We start from the raw sequence: 14,114 nt of genomic DNA, 5'->3' as shown, positions 1-14,114 counted from the left end.
CAACAGTATACACAAGATGAGTATCCATTCAAATATTAGCAGGGAAACACATATGGAATAATAGTGAAGCCAACTTGAATCATGTGATCAGTTTGTATAGGGATGGTGACAGGTATTAGAACCCTATAAAGTCCAATGCTCCCATGGCTGTCTAAGAAATAAAATACAGTGTATGGAGTTTATCCTTGTCTGAGTTATGTTTCCGTTCCTTTAGATGTTTGCTCTGTCTGCTTTGTTCCTAACTCTTTCTCCTCTATTATTTGCATCTGTCCGTTCTTTTCAAACGTGTTTGCTTAGTTTATAGACATAAACTAAGTTAGTTAGTATCACAATCATTTTAGCAGGTAGAACCTTATACTCCTAGAGAATGATTTCTTTGATTTTGTTGCTAGGAATAATAAATACAGTACACAAAGGCAGCCTACTGACTGGGAAAAGATCTTCGCCAACCCTGCAACTGACAAAGGTCTGATCTCTAAAATATATAAGGAACTCAAGAGACTAGACGGTAAAATGCCAATTAACCCAATTAAAAAATGGGGCGATGAACTGAACAGAGAATTCTCAACAGAAGAAGTTCGAATGGCCAAAAGACACTTAAGGTCATGCTCAACCTCCCTAGCTATCAGGGAAATGCAAATCAAAACAACTTTGAGATATCATCTTACACCTGTCAGATTGGCTAAAATCCAAAACACCAATAATAACCTTTGCTGGAGAGGTTGTGGGGTAAGGGGCACACTCATCCATTGCTGGTGGGAATGCAAACTTGTGCAACCACTTTGGAAAGCAGTGTGGTGGTTTCTCAGGAAATTCGGGATCAACCTACCCCAGGACCCAGCAATTCCACTATTGGGAATCTACCCAAGAGATGCCCAATCATACAACAAAAGCATATGCTCATCTATGTTCATAGCAGCATTATTTGTAATAGCCAGATCCTGGAGACAGCCTAGATGCCCTTCAGTGGAAGAATGGATGAAGAAACTGTGGAATATATACATGCTAGAATACTACTCAGCGGTAAAAAACAATGACATCTTGAATTTTGCAGGCAAATGGATGGAAATAGAAAACACTAGTCTGAGTGAGGTAACCCAGACCCATAAAGATGAACATGGGATGTACTCACTCATATTCGGTTTCTAGCCATGATTAAAGGACATCGAGCCTATAAGTTTGGGATCCTTGAGAAGATAATAAGAAGAACCTCCACCTGACGATAGATGAAGAAAATGACAGAGCCCCACCTTGGAGCACCGGACTGAGCTCCCAAGGTCCTGATGAGGAGCAGAAGGAGAGAGAACATGAGAAAGAAAGTCAGGACCGTGAGGGAACCTCCAGCTGGCGACAGATGGGGAAGGTGACTGAGCCCCACATTGGAGCACTGGACTGAGCTCCCAAGGTCCTGATGAGGAGCAGAAGGAGCGAGAACATGAGGGAGAAAGTCAGGAACGAGAGGGGTGCGTTCACTCATGGAGACGGTGGGACAGAACTAATGGGAGATCACCAACTCCAGTTGAAATGGGACTGATGGATCATGCGACCAAACCCGTCTCTCTGAGTGTGGCCAACAGCGGGGGCTGACTGAGAAGCAAAGGACAATGGCTCTGGGCTCTGATTGTTCTTCATGGACGGGCTCTGTGGGAGCCTTCTCAGCTTGGTCGATCACCTTCCTGGACCTGGGGGGAGTTGGGAGGACCTTGGTCTTAGCATAGAGTGGGGAACCCTGATGGCTCCTTGGCCTTGAGAGGGAGGGAGGGGAGGTATGGGTGGAGGGGAGGGGAGGGAAGGGGGAGAAGGAGGGGAGAGAAAGGGGAGAAGGAGGGGAGGGAGGGGGGAGGAGGAGGGAAGGAGATGGAAATTTTTAAATATAAAAAAAAATAAACCATGAGAAAAAAAAAAAAAAAAAAAAAAAAAAAAAAAAAAAAAAAAAAAAAAAAGAAAGTGAGTATTTGAGGCATACACAACACAGAGGCACACACTGTATGTGTTGCGTGAAATACTTAACAATAATTTTTAAGTGTTCACATCAGTCTGCAAATTCTTTTTGGTTGTGTCAGTATCTGATTTAATGTCAGGAAATACCAAGGGTCAGAAGTATTGCTTTTTGTGTCAAGTATTTTAAGAAGATTTGATGTTAGTTCTTTGAAGTTTTGATAGAATCCTGTCAATCTGGCTAATGGAGTTGACTTAAGGGGGCATTTTATTACTTCTTCAGAGTCATTGCTATTTATAGTTTTGTTTACATTATTTATTTTATGCTGTTAAAATTTGGAATGCTTCATGCTCCAGGAAATTATGCTATACTCTAGCCAAGTGGTGGTGGAGAACACCTTTAATCCCAGCACTCGGGAGGCAGAGGATCGAGGGCAGCTTGGGCTACAAGAGCTAGTTCCAGGACAGGCTACAAAGCTACACAGAAACCCTGTCTTGAAAAACAAACAACAACAACAACAAAGAACTCTATAGTAGAATGATTGATTTTGCAAACTTGATTCACTTTGTTATGGTGGATGGACAAAGCTCTTGAAACTCACATTCAACCATGCTAATTTCCCTGTTAAACCATTTACATATTCAAGAGAGTGGTACCTGGACCTGAGGAGCCCACATCCCTGGAGAACTTTTAGATAATAGTCCTCAAAGGAATGCTTGCAGATTTAATAGAATCTGAAAATACTTTTTTCAAGCTCCATGGGTATGGTTGTAAACATTAACATTTAAAAGCAAACGTTTTAGCGTTAATTTTTTTCATCTGATGTTATGTACTCTGATGTAACCACAGCATTCTGAAAAGTGTCTTCGCCAGATCCGGTGGCACAGGCCTTGAATACCAGCATTCAAGAGGCAGAAACAGGCCAATCTCAGTAAATCTGAGACCAGCCTGGTGTACATACTGAGTTCCAGGACACGCATAGCTACATGGTGAGACCCTCTCAAAAGAACAAAATAGAAGGAACTATTGTATGAACAGTCCTTTTACTCCTGCACATACACCCAGGGAACTCCACACCCCACTGTTGAGATATTTACACCTTATGTTTATTGCTGCTTATTCATCAGTGCAAATCATTGGACTCAAACTGATTGTCTGTGAACAGATGAATGGACAATAAAAATGGTACATAAAAAAAAAAAAAAAAACTAGAGCTACTATGTATGTATGCCTATACATTCTTTATTATGGCTGACCTGCAATTCCCTTAAAGCTGAATGGAACATAAGTATGCATTGTATGCATTTCCTGTTTCATCTTAGTTCTATAAAATAGAAATGAAATTAACAGAAAATATATGTCTTACAATATTACAGGGTAGTTTAAGTTCATATATATATATATATATTACATATGGGTATACACAGGAATGCTTAAATATATTATTTGATATTTAAAAATACGATGCAAATTTGGTTCCTATATATTGCACCACAATTTTATATTAACTGCTATTCTTTTTAATACAAATTTCTTAATACAACTTAACTGCTATTTAGGACTTGTAAAGTCTTTAAACACATTATGTCACTAAAGCTTTTTGCAAAGTTAAAGTTTTGTGCTCAAATGTTAAATAATAGAATGATGTAAAATGGAATATTACTAAAATACTACAGTTACACTTAGGAAAAAAGCAGCTTTTGCTGAGTCTGTATCTCAAGACACTTCACTCATTCTAAAATTTAACAAAAGATATGCATCATTATTGTTGTTATTTTCATGGTTTCTAAGTTACATTTACAAAATATTAGGTATGCATATATTCATATATTCAGATAAAAGAATATAGAATGATGATAATTAAGTCTGCATACAGAACAATTGTTGCTAAGGCATGTCAAAACTTATTTTGAAAGTTTTTAATTTTGGTTTGTTCTGTTTCTCTTTGCTGTAATGTACTAAACTACAATTTATAAAAACAGAATATATCTTCATTATTTATGAGAAATGTTGAAATACAAAAATGAAATTTGAAGTTCATTTAGCTTTTTTTTACTGGATTTTCTCTGTAAGGAGTGGCAGGGATTTCGTAGTTCTTTCTCATTCAATATTCAACATACAGCTTGCGAGAATTCTTGCTGTGTTCTGTACAACTTCTACAGAGGTTCCGGTTATGAATTTGCCCCTAAAAATTCCTGTAGTCAGTATTTTATTAAATATGTTTACAAAATGTATGTGTTAAAGTTATATGTAATTTGCAAAAACATGTCATTATAATAATGTTAGGAACATTTTCTTAAACTTTTTAATTGATTTTTATTAAGCTCTACATTTTTCTCTGTTCCCCTCCCTGCCTCTTCCCTTCCCTTCAACCCTCTCCCAAGGTCCCCATGCTCCCAGTTTACTCAGGAGATCTTTTCTTTTTCTACTTCCCATGTAGATTAGATCTATGTATGTCTCTCTAAACATCCTCATTGTTGTCTAGGTTCTCTGGGATTGTGATTTGTGGACTGTTTTTCTTTGCTTTATGTTTAAAAACCACTTATGAGTGAGTATATGTGATAACTGTCTTTCTGGGTCTGGGTTACCTCATCCAAAATGATGTTTTCTAACTCCATCCATTTGCCTGCAAAATTCATGATGTCATTATATTTTTCTTCTGTGTAGTGCTCCATTGTGTAAATGTGCCACATTTTCCTTATCTATTCTTTGGTTGAGGAGCATTTAGGTTGTTTCCAGGTTCTGGCTATGACAAACAAAGCTGCAATGAACATAGTTGAGCACATGTTCTTGTGGCACGATTGAGCATCCTTTGTATATATACCCAAAAGTGGTATTCTGGGTCTTGGGGAAGGTTGTTTCCTAATTTTCTGAGAAATTGCCACACTGACATCCAAAGGGGCTGTACCAGCTTGCATTCCTACCAGCAATACAAGAGTGTTCCCTTTACACTACAACCTCTCCAGCGTAAGTTGTCACCAGTGTTTTTGATCTTGGCCATTCTTACAGGTGTAAGATGGAATCTCATTTTCTTAAACTTTTAATAATGTTACTGTAGTCTAGTGTTTAATAAATAATTTAATGCAGGAAATTGTAAAATTAAAAGCAAAATATGAACTAGAGTGCTGTAGAAATAAAACATATTAAATATGTTACAATAATTACTAAGAAATAATATCACTTCCTAATATGTTATTTTCAACTTCAATATGGTTAGAAGTTAGGGTTCCTCACAGTTTTAAAGACATCTTTACCTATATCCCTGTTTTTTGTCAGTATACCAGATTTGGGGTGAAGTAAAAAATTAATTTTATATAACAGGTATTTATTGATAAAAGAAATTGGGCAGGAATAGAGTGAAATGTGGCTTTATTTGCTACATTTCTCCTTTTTCATATATCGTTATATATTTTAATATCCAGATTATTTACAGTATCATCAATGGAGCTGGAGCAATGTCCCGACAATTAACAGTACTAGTTGCTCTTCGACTGAGTGAAAGGTTGGGTCTCAGCACCCACGTTTGACACTCTAGCTCCAGGAATTTCTGATGAACTCTTCTGGGATCCATAGGCACCTTCACATATGTGTATACATACATGAGTGCTTCCCAGCACACAAAACAAGAGCAAAGCAAAGCTAAGATAAGCCGAGGAATAACAATTTGTTATTTTGCCCTGAATACAAAAGTACAGCTTGTGCTATATAGGAAACCTGCCTTTACCTTGAGTTAATGAGTCTAATGTGGTGATGGGTCCAACTGAGGACAAATATTCCATATACATTTGATGGACTTAGATAATTTTTTAGTATGACAATCTATGTAGCATTCATTGATGATTTTTCTTTTTTCATTGTTTTTTTTTCTTTTTTTTATTTAGTAAAAATTTCCACCTCCTCCCCACCTCCCATTTACCCCCCTCCCTCCTCCACTCTCTCTCCCTCTCCTGTCCAGAGAGCAGTAAGGGTTCCCTGCCCTAAGGGAAGTCCAAGTTCCTCCCCCCTCCATCCAGGTCTAGGAAGGTGAGCATCCAAACAGGCCAGGCCCCCGCAAAGCCAGTATGTGTAGTAGGGTCCAAACCCCGTGTCATTGTCCTTAGCTTCTCAGCAGCCCTCATTGTCCGCCATGTTCAGCGAGACCGGTTTTATCTCATGCTTTTTCAGTCCCAGTCCATCTGGGCTTGGTAAACTCCTAATAGATCAGCCCTGCCATCTCAGTGAGTATGAGCACTCCTCGCAGTCCAGACTTCCTTGCTCATGTTTTCCCTACTTCTGCTCCTCATTTGGACCTTGGGCGCTCAGTCCAGTGCACCAATGTGTGGCTCTGTCTTTATCTCCATCCATCGCCAGATGAAGATTCCCTCACGGTCCTGACTTTCTTTCTCATGTTCTCCCTCCTTCTGCTCCTCGTCAGGACCTTGGGAACTCAGTCCAGTGCTCCAATGTGGGGCTCTGTCTCAATCTCTATCCATCGCCAGATGAAGGTTCTATGGAGATATGCAAGATAATCATCAGTATGGCTATAGGATCTGGCCTTTTCCGACTCCCTCTCCTCAGCTGCCCGTGGAACTATCTAGGGGCATCTCACTGGATACCTTGGAACCCCTCTAGAGTCAAGTCTCTTAATAATTCTAAGATGGCTCCCTTAATTAGGATATATGCTTCCCTGCTCCCATATCCACCCTTCCTATATCCCAAGCGTCCCATTCCCCCAAGCTCTCCCTATCCTCCCCTTCACGCTTTCTTCTCACCATCTCCCCTTGTCCCCAACCCACCCCACCCCAAGTTCACAATTTTTCTGCTCTCCTCCCTTCCTCTCTCCTCCTCTTCTACCCTAACTCATGGTCCCCTTTCTCCCTATTTACTCAGGATATCTTGTCTTTCTCTACTTCCCATGTAGTTTAGATCCATGTATTGTTGAAAAAGAGTTAATTTTTCAGAACACAGCTAATTGCATTTATAGTACTCTTGCTATATTTTTATTTTATTTTACCATATTAGGAAAATTATTGTCTCCCTTAGTTTCTTCATCCAAATAATGGAAGAAATAAATTTCTTCTCTGAGGGTAATTTGAGATTTTTATTGTTATTTTAAATCTTTAAGGTCCACAGTGCATACTGTAGTTTAAAATATACAAATAGGAAATCAAAGAAGAACATGTTAAACTGAGAATTGACTTTCTGTAGGACACCTTGGGATCTTTCCACTCTATATGTTGGCATGTTTGTTTGAGTTGTCATTGTTAAGGTCATGTGTAGGTAGTGATATCGGTGAGAAAATCTGAGTGTACCTTCTAACATTTTTAGGAAACAGCCTCACAGCAGACTGCCTGTTCCTCTTGCTTGAGAAAATAATTTAATTATAACATAATGTAAAAAATAAAAGAAATATTTATTTTAAAGACCCTCAAACTACCTACATATTAAAAAACAAACAAACAAAAACTCTTTACTAAACAGAATGGGATTTTTCTCATCTTTCTATAGAGCAATTTCTTTAATTTTAAATCTAAGAGTCCTTCCTATGTGGCAGGCACTATAATAATTATCTTTGATAGCATCTTTTAAAACTTTAGCCTAATATCATCAGCCAGCCATTATTAGCTCAAGAGTTATGTAGATTTGGAGGGCTTAGGTGTACTTAATCTATGCAGTGAATATCCCAAAGCTGGTTCTATGGAACTATATGACCACAGGTTATCTATCCTCTCAGTGATAGTAGATAATTATTTTTAAAAGAGTTATGGCTTTCCAAATGTTATATAAACAAAAATAATGTTGATGGCATTAGTATATATAAAGGTTCAGTGGTTCAGTCTCACGTCTCTTTTTCTTCAAGAAAATATTTCCTTAAGTGATTTCTAGTGACTGCTTTAGTGGCTAAGTATATGATTCATCTTCTTTTGTTTGTTTGAAAGATTGAGTGAGAGTAATCAGCTTGAATGTAAAGGAAAATGGAACAAACCTTCCTAATATAGAGTGCACAGAAGGTCTAGGCTAGCAGATATTATAAGCTCTTGACTGAAGAACTATTTGCTGCTCAAGATAGCTATCATGATACCCAACACAAAATTGTAAACATGTCTACAACTTCAGGAGTTGCCTCTGTGATTTTCTGGCAACTTGTTGTATGGTTCTGAGTAATCTTTACAAATGACAATATTATGTAATAATGTCAAATTGTTAGACATGGCTACTAAAGCGTGGGCTCTAAAACTTCCTGCCATGTTCCACTTGAAAGAGCTAAATAAACTGTTGCAGGAGCTTCTTCCGCTCCTTCAGCCAATAGCCACTGAGATCCCAGCCCATTGGGGTGTGGTCTCTCTCTCTTTAAAAAAGTGCTGCTTCCCTCAGCTTGCTCTGGCTTCCAGCTCTGCTTCCTGCGACTAGGCTCCCTTCCTGATTGCGCAGAGGGCTGTTGGCTGGGATGGTGATCTGTAAGTTTTTCCCTTTTAAATAAATAACCATTCTATTAATCATAATTCCAAACTGGTGTGGGATTGTTTGTGACTTACGCCATCATCTGGCGCCGGAACGTTTGGTTTTAGGACCCCTCCTTCCCCCACTCTCCTGCCTGCCCCCAGCTCAGCTTGGCGAGCCCTCCTTCCCTCAGCTGCAGCCTGTGCCTTGTGCATGGAGCCAGCAGTTTAATATAAATTATCACGCAGTGGCTTTTCTTGCTGAAATTCTTTATATTTTCCCTTTACATGCCTCAGATTGACTTCAAGTCCCCACGCACCCTATCGTTTGCCTCCCCACGATGCATTTAAACTCCACAGGCCTCGAGCTCACAACCACCACTAGGGTCTTGCCAAAATTGCACAATACCTACCTTATGCAAGAAACTTTGAAGAACAATACTGTACATGCAATTTTCAGTCTTTTTTGTATTACAAATACTTTAATTTAAATAATTTTGTTCTTTACATATCTCAGATCTACAAATATAAACCATTGACTAATATCCTCTTAAAATCAGGGATACTCTTCAGTAGAAAAATTAAAAACAATTCAAAATATAACCATAGTAACACTTGATATTTAGAATGCTGTCTATCTTTTATTATCGTGTTAATCATCACTGGCTTTGTGAAACTCAAACTAAAATTGTCTTACAATGTGATTGTCAGTTACCAATACTCTTTCATGAAGGAATAAAAATAAATTTATAAACAATACATTGATTCAATCTCATGAATGCTTTTTATAGCAATTCCCTTTTGCGTGACTAGTACTTGATTTTTTTTCCAAGTTCTTTTCTGCCCCATCCACCGCTGCAGCTCTAGAATTTCACTTTGTGTAACTGAAATCCCAATGAGAAGTGACTTGCTCCCGAGCCTTTGTATATATTTCTGAAGAGGTTTCAATTCTTTATATTCGAACCATGACACTGAGCTGCATCCTTTACTTTTGATCACAAGAGGAAAAGTGGTCTCTATGGCAACAGAAAAGTAAAAGTGTGGTTCCTGACAGGGCTTTCGTGTGACAGAAATGACAGCCATCTTTGTTAAGTAGTGCTGCGTTAAGATGCCATCTTTTGTGTCAAATTTACTGCGATATCCAAAATTGGGGACTTAGAAGTTTAAAGGAAAGATCGTTCAGCAATTAAAGTGTGCATTATAGAGTCTTTAGAAGGAACTTCTCTTGACCTGCCTTTCAGTCTGAAGCCTGATTTATGAAGCAGCATGGACAGGTTTTCCAAAATCATGATTAGTAAATTAGAAGATGTGAGTGGCACAGAGCCTGGACCAAATATATTTTTCATATAGCAATAAAAATTGTAGTATGAATTATTATGTTTAATTTTTCTTTTCTAGCGTATTAGAAATGAAGATTTCGATGTGATCAAAAGCTGTGGTTGGTAAAAATGTAGTTGACATTGTCAATGGCTTCTATGTCCTGCCCATTTCATTTTTTCTGAAATGAATAATTAAAATCTTCATTAACTCTACCAGTCCCCTCTACAATACTCTCAAACTGTAGACATTTAAATATACTAAAAGATCAGATGGCCATTTTTAAAACTGCAATAAAATACATGAGATGTGAATTTTCCAGGAGTTGTTGGGTGACAGCAAACCGAGCACATTCATATGGCTGTGCTACTGTCATTGTCACCAGCTGTAGAGAGCTCCTTTCAGCATGTTGAATAACTTGTCCTTCCCCCAACTTCTCCTCTGCTTTCTTTCTCGATGCCTGACTCTTGCAGGCACCGAATGCAAATGAAACTACTGTTTCTTTCCTTTTGACTGGTTGATTCTTCTTCGCACAAAGTCCTCCAGCTTCATAAAGATTGTGCCATTTGTCAGAACGCCTTCCCCTCTCCAAGTTTAATACATTACTTTGTATAAATATGCCACTTCTTTATTTAGTCATTTGCCCAACGATGGCATTGGTTCCTTTTCCCTTTTAGCTACTGTGGGAAGACTTACTATGAACAGGTGTGCAAGCATTTCTTGAAGCATCGGCTCTCATTCTGTTGTTGTATAACAAAGAAGCTAAATTGTTTGATCTTACAGAAATTCTACTTAATTTTTAAGAAATCACCCTATTGTTTTCCATGAAGGATGTCATATTATATTGTATCACTAATATATAAAGCTACCAATTTCTCTAAATCTCTGCCCAGGCTTATTGCTTTCTTTTGGACCATACTTTAAATAATATCTCAACATTCAGGATAATATAATCACTGAAATATAGATTCTGATGTCAAAATGGGTAGGCTTAAAACTAATTCTGTATGAACCAGTGAGCGTATACACTTTTTAAATTCAGTTTTGCTGGGAATGAATAAAAATGGCAATAAATATATATTGGATAGGTTTTTTAGAGATGAAAATGGGATACAGAACTTTAAAGATTGAGTAAAATTACTGCTATCTAGTCTTTGTGAGTGGCCTTGACTGTACTTGTTATTAAATCCTTAACAAAATATACAGAAATATAATTATTTTTATTTATGTAATTTTATTTTTTTTAACTTAATGCATGAGCATTGATTACATAACACTACTCCAATCCCTTCCTCCCTTTCCAACTCCTCCTGAATCTCACATCTCTCATATATTCATGATGCCTTATTTAATTATTATTGTTACATGTATATAAAGGTGCCCATGTATGCGCACATGTGTTATATACAACCCATGACTCCAACTATAGTTCTTCATCTAGTGGTGAGACCTTGTGGAAATTTTCTTGTCCACTTTGGTGTGTCAACTAATATCATTATGCAAGTTTTGTCCGGGCAGCATGTGACTGAGATCTCATGGATGCGATTTTTCCTGTCATGCCTAGAGAATCTTAGAATTTTTCTGCTCCATCATCTACTAGTTTCCCAAAGTCGTAGGTACAGGATTTGCTTATAGATGTGTCAGCTTGGGTGGAGAGTGCCTCAGAGTAACTCGTTCTCTGTGTTTTTATCAGCGGTGTATTTTAGAAATAGACACTATCTCTTGCAACATGAAACTCTTTAGATGAGGGGTGAGAGCTACATTTATCTGTGGGTTAACAAATAATGAAAATGTGATACATATACACAGCTGAATACTGCTCAACAGTAAACATGAAGTTGCAGGTAAATGGATAGAACTCAAAAATACTGTGCTGAATGAAGTAACCCAGAAACACAAATACAGCATTTTCTGTGATATTTGTAAATTCTAGCTCTAAATTTTTAGATGTAAGTAAATATATCAAGAAGTCTTTAAAGACAACAGAAAACTAGAAAGGCGCCATTTTGTGAAAGGGGGAAGAGCTCTAGGGAGGGGGGCAGTAGGAGACAAAGGCTACAAAAGAAGATAATGGGGATAATGGGGAGAGTTTAAGGAGCAAGGAAGAAGGGTAATGCTGGGGGAGAGGAAAGAGAAGAGATAGTAAGGTTGTTTTAAAAAGCACAAGAAAAATTACTTTTTAAGACTATCGAAAAAAATATGTGCAATACATACATACATATATACATACACACAAATATATACATACATGTACACATATGTACATGTGTGCATATATGTGTATATATATGTATTATGTGTGTATGAGCATATCTCTGTGGTATGTGTGTGTGTGTTTGTGTGTGTAGTTATATCATGAGGGCCTCCTACTAAGATCTATATAGATCCCAATAAAATCCCCAGTCTAGGTGTGGGAAACCTTTGCTAAAATCATTGGTCAGAGGAATACAGAAGTTGCTCTAAACAGCATGTGCTGTGAAATATTGCTGTTAATTATGTATTTTGTCTCAAGAATTATTTTAAATAATGAATAATGATTCAGAATTTACTTTTAAATAATTAAGTCATGTGTACAAACAATATGTACTCTGATAGATTATCTTGTATTTTATACAGGCAGAAGAAACAAAGGCACAATGACCATAAGTTTTCTAACCCTCAGTCAGAGCAGCACACAGAAATTCAAAGGTCCACATTCTACAAATGAAAATAACATTTCAATTTTAACATATTGTTAAATGCATAACCAATGTAGTTTAATTAACAAGATATAGCATGCATTCATAACTTGTAGAAATCCTCAGCTAAATGTTAGGAAGAAAGAACATTTGAAATTGTTCCAGGAGAGGCACAAAATATTCAGAATAGCTGCTGGAGACCTGCAGGAATGATTTTCATCATGACAAAATACTGAATCTTACTGAAATGTCATGAGATCTACAAGTTTCTACTGCATTTTTGGCTTCTTATTGTGCTGATAAATAAAATCAATATAAGGTTGTAAAGAAATGGTTTCTTTAAGATGAAAAGAAACGACTGGAATTGGAAAGGACACTTGTACACTTGTAACTTCAGCAGCCTCTTGGGATCAAACACAAAATCCCAAAGGCAGCTGCTGAGCACACATGAACAATTTTGTTCTCCACAATTACCATGATTGTTGATAATCAGATTTGGACTTCTGTATGTGTGTGTGTGGGAGAGTGTGTGTGTGCATGTGTGTGTGCTCACATGTATGTGTGTCTAATCTTACATAAGAGTTGATGCCTTTGGTGGCTGAATTAGGTCAAAATACAAAATGTGAAATAGCTAATAAGTGAGAAACATTATCGATATTTTAAGTCTACAATTGTACTCTATTTTCCCAAACCCAGTGCTTTGATGAAAATTGTTTATTGCCTGGCTAAGTTCTTACCTGGAAGGCTTCTTCGGGGCTTTGAAGATTTTTACCATAGTCTTAGAAATAAAAAAAATTGAGCAAATTGCAGTGCTTTTCTGTAATTTTGTAAAACAGGGTGTTTCAAGATAAATTATACCAGTGGACTGTATCTGTCTTGTACCACAAAACACATGTAAAATACCGGTAATTTAGTCATTTCAAGGCATGCATGAAAAAGGTAATAAACACAAACACAGACATCCTAGTTTGCAGACATGCAGACTTCACAACTTAGAAAGATCCCAGGCTTACTAAAAATCAAAGATGAAATCTTTACTGCACACCAAACTACAGAAAATTGCCTTCAAATTTAAGGTACAATTTGTTTCAAATGGGGTAAAGTTGTAGTTTGAAGCATTGACACAGATAGAGATACACCTAGATTTGATCTTTTATAGTTAGAGTGGAACCCTGCATACAGACACACACACACACACACACACATATGCACAGACACCACATATAAGCAATATGTGTACCCCAAATCATAATTTGCTATTTAGTTTGTGATAAATACTCTTAACATTTATTTTAAAGTATCTTTATTAAAAACATATTTATTTGGCAGTCACAATTTTTGACTCCCAAATTTTCTTGATATTCTTTATAGAGTATATAGAAACATAAATTAGAAATAAAATTTTGCTCATGATGTTATATTTTAAGGCTATCCATCTATTGTACTCAAATGAATAATAACATTATTTTATAAATTAGAAAAATATGCTTCAATTCATCAATATTACTTCAACCTCAGGTTGAAAACATTTGAAAAAATAAGTCTAGTATACTATTCTTTTGAAATTCAGGTTCCTCTTTTTTTCTGGGACATAATGCTAATAAAAGGGCTATGCTAATCTGTCTTGATTATAAACCATTTGTTAGTGCTTTACTTCTCTCTATTTCTGCAACACACACACACGCACACACACAAAGGCCACAAACTGCAATATACATACAATTTTAAATGGCCAACTAAGTGTGAACAGAACATTGAACT

This window comes from Arvicola amphibius, chromosome 3, assembly GCF_903992535.2.
Source record: "Arvicola amphibius chromosome 3, mArvAmp1.2, whole genome shotgun sequence".
In the NCBI taxonomy this organism is placed as follows: domain Eukaryota; kingdom Metazoa; phylum Chordata; class Mammalia; order Rodentia; family Cricetidae; genus Arvicola; species Arvicola amphibius.
Note: the sequence above shows the minus strand (reverse complement) of the source record.